The following is a 10,202-nucleotide window of genomic DNA, read 5'->3' as shown; positions in this document are numbered from 1 at the left end:
GAAGCTACAAATTTTATTTGTCTTGTAATCCATATGTATTGATAGTTTTGTCACTAAAATTGACAAAGGGGGAGATTGTTAGAGCACTGCTTGGTCGGACTCGCAAGCGTTGCTATCTCAAGCTTGTTTTTCAAGTTTAGGTGATCAAAACTACAAGTCTTGATTTCTAGTCTACTAATAGCTATGTCTCGGAATAGGATAGAATGTGTAGTTGAGCTTTAGACTTCACGACGTTCATCGATTGAAGATGAAGATCTACTGAGGAGATATTGGAGGAACTTCATCAACAAAAGGTATGTGGAGACTAAAACTTATCTATCTCTTAGAAGTCTATTCTATTCTATCTCCTATTGAGACAAAGTCGTATAGCTATATATACTTTACACATTTGATATTTCGAGCTGAGTTTAACTCGCTTATATCTTTCTCGAAATATGTGTTGGAAATATTTTTACTTTATCTACATTCATAATTATTCTTGACGAGTTTAGTTGGAAACAATTTATTTGTTGGAAACTAAATAATGAGTCAAAAGATGATCATGTGAAAATTGTCTTCAAACATCTTACATGATTTGTGTGAGATAGTCATTTGATGTAGACTCGAAATGTTTCGTATTGATCATTCGATCACTTGAAAATTACTTATAAGCTAATAGTTTGTGTGATACAACTATTGTCGTCTTCTAAGGATGTTTCAATGATTGAAATTGGAGTTTAGAACAAATAATCATTGTCTAGATATAGCACAGTATGCATACCAATATGCAAACTGTTGTAGTATTATTCAGGCCCGGGAACCAAGTTTGCGTACCAGTATGTAAACGGTTTTAACTATTAAAGTCCTGGAACCAAGTATGCATACAAGTATGCGAACGTTTTCACCTGAATTAGGTCCGGTACAACAATATGCATACCCGTTTGCGAACTGTCGGACAAGACCAAAATCCAGAACTTAAGTTTGCGTACCCGTTTGCAAACTAAGTTGGTTTATGTTCTAAAATCGGTTAAATATGATTTCATACTCATGAACAAATACATATATAAATTAAGGAATGAAATCTTTGCAAATCGTGGCTTAATGTTCATGAATTGATTCTCTTGAATCAATTCGATTTTGTTTCAATTGTGTCTTTATACTTCTATGAGAATATATAAAATTGAACAACTTTATGAGTAACACAATTAGATTCATTTGATTATCATTTTATCTAGAAGTGTTAGATGAATGTGGTTAATAGAAAAGTGTTCATATGGCTAACTTCGGCCAACTATTATTGAGCCAAATCAATATACACGTTAGGTACGATTACCCATATCTAAATGAAAGTATATTTCATTTGTGTGTAACAAGATAAGACCATATAACAGTGAAGAGACATTGCTTTGGTTTTAAGAAAACTTAACTTGAATCTTAAATCAGGTTTTCATCTAAAAATGAATTTTGATTGCTTTGTTTCAAAGCTATCAAACCCTGATTTGAAGACTATATAAGGGATAATTCTAGCAACCGGGAAACCTAATCCCCACACCTCATGTGTGATACTAGTTGCGTACTAGAGTCGATTCTCCTTTAACCTAGGTTTTTCCTAAACCCATTATAGGTTAACGATTTAAAAACTTCATTGGGGTTCAGAAGCCAGACCCAACTATTTTCTCTGTAGTTGTGTGTTCTGATCTTACTTGTTCTATCGTATTGAGTACTATCATATCTAAGATTGGCTCGAGATTTATCTCTGATAGGTAAGATATAAAAATTAATCACAAAGCTCTTCGTCTCATTCTTTGTGATTCCACAATAACTTGTTCTACTACTATATAGTTAAGTAATTGTGAGGTGATTGATATTTCTAGGATGTTCTTCGGGAATATAAGACTGGATTATCAATTGGTTCCTGTTCACCTTGATTTATCAAAAGACGGAACAAAAACTTCGTAGGTATTTTTGTGAGAGACAGATTTATCTATCAGAATAGAATTTTCTGTGGGAGACAAAATTGTTTATCAAGTCTCCGACTTTGGGTTGTAGCAACTCTTAGTTGTGGGTTAGATCATCTAAGGGAATCAAGTGCGTAGAGTCCTGCTGGGATTCAGAGGCGTAAGGAACGCGAATGTACCTTAATCGTTGTGAGAATTGGTTTGAGCTCAACTACATTCCAGTCCGAAGTTAACTTGTAGTAGGCTAGTGTCTGTAGCGGCTTAATACAGTTTGGTTTTCAAATCTGGACTAGGTCCCGGGGGTTTTCTGCATTTGCGGTTTCCTCGTTAACAAAACTTCTGATGTATGTGTTATTTCTTTTCCGCATTATATTTGTTTATATAGTTGAAATATCACAGGTTGTTCGTAGTTCAATCAATTGGTAAATCCGACCTTTGGTTGTTGATTGAAATTAATTGACACTTGAACATTGGTTTTTGATACCGTTCAAGTTATTTCTCATATCAATCAGGCTCACAAATTTCTATCTGTTCGATTGCAGATTGTATTGGTAAATTGAGATATAACTCTTGGATGTTTTTCCTTGATTGAGTTTTATTGTCTAGTTGATTCTCTTGAAATTACATTGGAGTTAGTCCATACAGATTGACGAACGAAATATTGGGTGTGGTTGTTAGACCCCCTTTATTTCACCTATTATACTAACTTTGATGGTGTCTTTGTATAACGGCTTAATTTTGAGAGTATTCGGAATTAGACTAGGTTCCGGGGTTTTTCTACATTTGTGGTTTCCTCGTTAACAAAATCTTGTGTGTACTTTTACTTTACTTTCTGCATTATAAAATGTTTAAGTCATAATTAAAGTGATTGCACTTTTACATTCATCCAAAACACTTGATATTGATTATATGGTGTCAGTCTTATACAGTAATTATTATCAAGTGATTACCTTGTTGTTGTATTGTCTCGACTTTTTCCATAGACGTTCACACAAGGTATCGTACTTATAGGTTGATATCGAAAAGATTGTGTTGTACTTGGTACCTCCGTCATTTCAATTTTAAATTAAAACTCAACAATCTGTAACATTTTAGAAATTAGAAAAGACCTACTTGCATACAAACACCATTAGCAAAAAGAAGGAATTCAATAACTCAAAGAACAAGGGAAACATAGTGTAAACAAGAGCATAATTTTTAGAAATTTCAGCATGCACAACGTGTGTTCAAAAATTTGCGTAGAATTCATTACATGATGAAAATGGGTGAATCTTAGCTCATTTTGAACAACAAAGGAAAAATATCATATAAAAATTATGAGCAAAAATAATAATTCAGGAACAAGTCGAAATCACTCCAGTAAAACCTGTCAATGCAATTGCTTTAGAAAAACTACAGTTTTGAGAAACTTAAAAATTCATACAATATTCCTTTTTGTAAACGACAAAATATAACATCTACCCAAGAAATCGCAGTTGAAGTGTAATACAACTGAGATACGAAATAAGACTCAAGGTCAGACGTAGAAAACCTGAACCAGATGTCCATTGACTAAGCCATGAGCGATCAAACTAGACAGAGGCACGAAGTTGGGCGCGGAAGACCTGGGTCCGGATACGAATCTAAAGAAGATTCTCGATGCTTTCATCTAAGGGAGGACCTGGAAACCAACCCCGGGTCGGTAAAAGCAAAAGGAGGGAAACTTTCGAAGTCTACGATGTCACATGCCTAGTCATATTTGATAATAAGAAATAGACTTCAGACAATTCTTTCTCCTCTCTATATGCTTCCCTTCTAACTTCCATTAACCCTAACCGACTTAGAAGATAATTAATAAATCCATATCTAACACTGACGGAATCATGATCGAAAATCAGAAAATAGAGCAACTACCGTGATCATATCCAGAACAAAGAACATTGTAGGGGATTTGTGAAGGTACGTGTTTCACGTATCTTCGTTTTCTCATCAGAATCCATTGGTTACTGGTTCATTTTAATGAAAATAAGATAAGATATCATATTGAAACTATAAACAAAAATAATAAATTCAGTAACAAGTTTAAATCACGTGAAAATGAGTGACAATGAACTTTCTACAAAAAACCAACAGTTTTGATAATATCTACTCAAAAATTCACAAATGATTCATTTCCAAATATAAGAGAAACCCAACTAAAAATAGAGAAAACCCCTCTTATATAAAAAATAAAATAAATATAACCAAATATAAGAGATACATCAACTGGGTGAGAAGCCAGCCCAAAAACAAGACAGAAAACTGTTTTCAGAAATCTCTGAAATACTTTAAATTGCGTTTCAAGAGGAGGTAGAGATAAATTATAATAAATTCGGAGTGGTGACGGGAAATTTTTAGAAATAATATAGTCTAAACATTAAATTAGAAGAAAACCATAATTCTTCATGAACCCTAGAATCATATTGAAGATGAACAATCACGAAATCATTTTACACATCTCAAATTCATCACTTTGAATATCATAAGATTATGAAGAAGCTTTAAATTCCATTAAATATGAAATCAGAGAATCAGAAATCATGAAAATCAATTTGAAACAGATTAAAAGAAGAACTCCCCCTACCTTTTGGGAAGCAAGAGATTCCAAGACAACCAAATCGAATCAATTGATTAAACGATGTAAAATAATTTTCAAAATCAAGTTTTGTTATAAAATTTCCTTTCTATGCGTGGGAAGAAAGAGAATTCATGATTGAAAAGAAGGACATGGGTTTGTATCGACATTCAGAGTAAAGCATCAAAAAAACTAAAATGTCATGCCCTTATTTTGATTTAGAATTAACACATACTTAGGCAGGTGTCATTTTGTCACCACTCGAGTATAAATTTTTTGTTAGCATGTGTACATGCGATAGGCAGGTGTCATTTTGTCACCACTCGAGTATAAAAGTTTTGGTAGCATGTGTACACTCGATGGGCAGGCTCATGCGAAAGATAATTATAGTTTCTTAAGAAAAACTACAACTAAACTTCATGATCTACATTGCATTATTTATAGTCTTCCAATCCAAATAAATTGAGCTTGCGCCTTAATACTTTTAAAAAAAGACTTGGGGATTACAAATAATCTGGCAAAAAACTGGTTTTAGAATTGGGTAAATTTCTTTCTTTCAAAAACAACAATGGAATCAATACTTATCAAATACTAGAGGGAATAATTGTTACCCATATAACAAACTTAAAAAACTTCTTTACACATTAAGCTTATTTTAAGTAATATTTACCCACATTTTCCAAAACTTAAAACCATTTTTGATTGAAAATTTACCAAAATAAATAGAATTTGTTTATAATTTCACGGATTTTATCACTTTCAAATCTTTGAACGAAAAATATGAAACTAAATTTAGTTCATATACATGAGATTATGTTGTTGTTTCTTGTTCTTTTTTGCATATGAAGTTTCACAAATGATTTTTTTTAATGCACTCTTGTTTTTTAAGATTCATATAAAGTTTCTATTTTCGTATAAACATTTACCAATTATATATCTATTAATATATATATATATATATATAAAAGTGTGAAAGAATTTTTTTTCTTTTCTTTTTGCATTGCAGATAAATATTTTTTGACATATTATTATTTTTGACATATTGAATACTTTTTTGTGTATGATTTTCTTTACTAAGTTTGGACATTTTTGGGATGCCTCTATTATAACAATTTTTTGAATTTGAAAACATGCATATTAAAATACTACTCCCTCCGTTACTTTTTAATAGGCCAGTTTCTTTTTATGAGAAAATTAAGGAAATTAAGAGAACTAATTATTGAAAGTGGTCTTCTAGACACTTGTCAATAAAAAAAAGTGAAGTGAAATGGTCCCCATGACACTTGTCAGCCAAAGAAATAAGTGAAATGGTCCACATAACACTTGTCATCAAAAGAAATTAAAAAAAAAAATGGTCCCAGAAAATTAAAGTAACATTTAACTTTCCCAATTAGAAAACTGACCTATTTTTTTGAAATATTTATTTATAGAAACTGACATATTAAAAAGTGACAGAGGTAGTATCAATTTGAAATGCTAATTATTTCTCTAAACATAAAAAAAAAATATCAAATAAAAAATTAATAATTATTGGATACAGATAAATATTTAGAGGAGGACAAAAATAGAATGTTGAATGGTTGGAAAAGTCTATGCACCTTTACATTTGGTGACAATTTCAATAACATTTAAGATTTTGGTTAAACACATATTTTGAAAATTTGCGTGTAGAAACGTAAAAAAGGTAGAAGTCACTCAACCTCTGAATAACAACTTCTTCTTTTGTTATAGTAAGATTACCGTTACGTGGCCTCCTCGCAAAAACTTATATCACATCAGCTGTGATGGATCTTACACCGATGAGCGTGACATTTGGGGAGTAGTTATCATAGATTCTATATTTAGACCATTAGGCTGATATTTCAGGAATCGGATAGACCCATGACCAACCAGTTTCATGAGTGAGAGGCATTCCTAAGAGCCCTCGAATCAACGGTTCATCTTTAGAAAGATCTTTTACCTAAACTAGAGTCTGCGTATATCACTTCTAAAGGAAAAAATGCAATTGCAAGGATAAATCGATCAACTGAAATGACACCTACAGTATAACTTGTACAAAAACTAAAAAAAAATACTACTTTAAAGAGATATTATCAATAATATAATAATTTTTATTTTATAATTTTTTTTATATAATTATTTTCATTTTTTTTAAATAATATTATTGATATTTAAATAGATAACAATAAATGAAACAAGAGGTATTTTACAAGTCGGTGGTAGGAAACCTAGCAACTAGCTGGACCCCAACCCCTTTTTGAATAACAATACCTAATTTATGGAAAAGAGCACCACATATCTTATGATTCGCATCATAGCTGGTAAGGCAGTTTCTTAACCTTTTCAGAAAAGCAATTGTGTCATCACCTAATTTCCCTAGAGTAGAAAATGCGAGCACGCCAAAGCCATATCTATGTGTGGAGAATTTTTCAAGGTACTTGTTGCGTTTGCGAGTGATTGTCATGGAAATTGCATGTCCAGGCGTGAAGCTACGGGTTCTAGAACTGGTGAAAGGAGAAATACCTGTGACATCGAAGCAAACATCCTTCCCACCTTCCCAATTGATCACAAGGATGTCAGTTGTCTTTAGGTCCTTGGCCGAGTTAGATCGAAGTCCTAAGGAGGCTTCTTTTCTGACGGGTACCCCCAGCTCTGTAGCATATATCTTCCAAGATATCACGTGCAAGGTCATGTCGATATTTGATCCCCACATCCTTGGCGCAGTGTAGGGCATGATCACCAAAGGTATCCATGGGTTTATTGCAGTTGGAGCATAAGTTGTCGTCGTTGAAGAAGGGTATGCCGAGGCCATATTGGAGTACAACACGAAATTGTCGCAGCCCAACAGCTTGGCCAAGCCCACTAATCGGAATTGCTTTGAGAAAGTCCATGGAATGAGGAAGCCCGTTGTTGTGCCATAATAATAAGTCACGCTCCGTCAACGAATAGTTTGTGGGTATGTTTTCCGAAACAACACCAAAGTATTTTGCTGCTAGTTTTCGCATGAACTGGGAGGAAGCGTCGTCGATGTTGCAGTCGGATGGAGATAACCCACAGGCCTGTGTGTAAGCCAGCAAAAAAATTTGGTAGTTGGTGCACGAGTCCAAAACATTAGGGCATGATAAAATGGAGTTTTGGAGATGCCAGGTCTGGAAACATGATGAGAGATAGAAATAAGCACCAGCGTCAGTCATTGTAAGTATGCCAAGGCCACCAAGTTTGATGGGTAGAGTTTCAATACGCTGCTGCACTTTGCCGAAACCTGAACCGTCACCAAAAATTAACATACGTAAATAATGCATGAGGTGCATGTCAAAGTTGGAAGCTGCCGGATGTAAGGCTTGGGTGCATGTAGTGTGTAAGGTAAATTATAATTTCGATACGCCGCATCAACTACGTAACAGTAGTAGCTCAGTTTGCGGGTCCTGCAGTTTCTGGATTTTGGTCATTAATTGCACTATTTTATCAACTCTGCTTTGAACCATATCTCGATAGAACTGTAATTCAAGGCTTACAGGGCCTCCTAAAAGTTTCACACCCAACGTCTGTTTACTAATCTGTGCCGGGAAGACTTCTGCCTCATCTCTGCGAGGGTCATATGTTGGCCAGAACAGTTCTGTTTTGTATAAGTTCAGGTGTAAGCCTCTACACGGTCCCTCTGCATGTAATATCTTCAATGCTTTAGAAACTTCCAAGGTATCCCCTACAATAGTCCCGTCATCCAAATACCAGGCGTGAAAAGCGAGAGAACATTGAGATGCAATCAATTCTGCAACAGGCTGTAGAGAAAGAGCAAACAATAATGGACCAAGGGAAAGATTAGTTGGGGATAAGGAAAGAGCAGAGTCATTGTAGTAAAGATTAGTCGGGGTTGAATAAAAAAATTCAACTCATTTTGAGATGTTGGGGAAATGAGCTCGTACTTCCCTAATTAAAGTTGACCTGTCGACCATGTTGAAGGCATTGGAGAAATCAATCAATAACATTGTCATACTATAATCATGGCCTTTCAACTCCAGTAACTTGTTTGTTGCGTGCGTAATTCCTTCGCTGCCACTTGGAATGCCAACTCCAAATTGAAGAGTGCCTAAATAGGCTGTCATATCCTTGCAAACTGAAGCGGCTGCGAGTTTTGAGCAAAGCCTACGCCAAATGGTCCCTACAGAAATTTGCCGTAAGCCGCCTCCAGATTTAATCAGAGGGGTTAGGGGCGCACTCGCAACGTATTTTCCAAGCACAACAGGGCACTTACCGTCCATCCACAAGTTGACAACTCCAGCGATAGAGTGTAACAATTCATCTCCAATAACAGCGGCAGGGCCGCTCATGGCATCAAGTAAGTGTTGTGCTCTGAGGCCATCCCTTCCACAGGAGGTGCCCTTGGGGAAGCTTTTAACGGACGACTTAACATACGGCACATCAACTGACAGTGCATCTACTGAGATACTCTTTGTGAATCACCGGAGGTCTTGCGCATGGATGTTTAAGTTGCAACTCGTGTAATGTAGCAGGGGTTAAAGGTGCAACTCCAGTGGATTGAAGAATGCGCATGGCCGCAGAGTAATGACCATAACTTATTTTGCGCCTACAAGCCTCAATGTTGGTGTCATTTTCCCTCTTCTTATTAGATGACTGCGATCTGGTTGGTGGCTTGGATATCTCAAGCAAATGTTGGGTCAAATAATAACAGCCATGGGGTTCATTCCATCTAACATGCGCCTGGTTAATAGCTTTAATTTGTAATTTTTTACGTGTGCCAGACCGTTCTTCAGCGGAACACTTTGTCACATAGAGATTCAGGGTGCAGGCAGGTAGAAGGAGAAGCTTCAACCAGGCTTCCAAATTTGTAGGTTTAGTAATAACATCATCTAGAGCAGATTTAAGGGCACGAGCAAATTGTAACCTACACGGTGGTGGGATACTTACGACGGTAGTGATTCTTCTTTGAAAGATCGTTTCGAGCATCTCAACTGTAAGATTGAATGCTTCATCGGTAACCATAGGCGAAGAGAGGGTACCAGATGAAGAAGCACCAACACTTCCCTGAGATTTCACTACTTCATGGATGAGAAAGTCTGCATGAGAACCATTTAGAGGGTCATCAATGACTTCAGAAGCATGAGATTTAGATGTGCAGGGTTTCTTCCAAGCATGAATGTGTAAGAACTTAATGCATTGCCACATCTGCATGTCAGTAAGAACCCTCTCCCAGGCAACGAAGCAATCAACGTTGTTCCGTATCCTTTCTCGTTCTAGGCATGGTTTTCCAGGAAATATGAAACTGTAGCCGGAAAAAACATAAGGGTATGGGTTCTCTTGTGATTAATTTAATTATATTTTTTAAGTCTCCATAAGTTCACTTATGTTTGAGCATTTGTCGATTAAATTAATCATGGGTTCTCTTGTAGTTAATTTAATTGAACTTTTTGGATTCAAATTCATACTTGTATGTGATTTGTTATGTCCAAAGAAATCCTTTTTTTTCGAAATTAAGGTCGTTCTTGTTGTTCTTTCGGGAATGACATTTTATGGGGGAGAGTTCTTTTTGAACTTGTGCTTAATTGCCAAATCTTTGTGGGGAGTGCGGCTGTGGAATATTATAGAGGTTATCTTGTATCTTTATAAACTACTTGATGAATGCATTTAGCTTCGGATTTATGATTGCATCTAAA

This window comes from Papaver somniferum, chromosome 7 (assembly GCF_003573695.1).
Source record: "Papaver somniferum cultivar HN1 chromosome 7, ASM357369v1, whole genome shotgun sequence".
In the NCBI taxonomy this organism is placed as follows: domain Eukaryota; kingdom Viridiplantae; phylum Streptophyta; class Magnoliopsida; order Ranunculales; family Papaveraceae; genus Papaver; species Papaver somniferum.
This window is presented reverse-complemented; position numbering follows the sequence as displayed.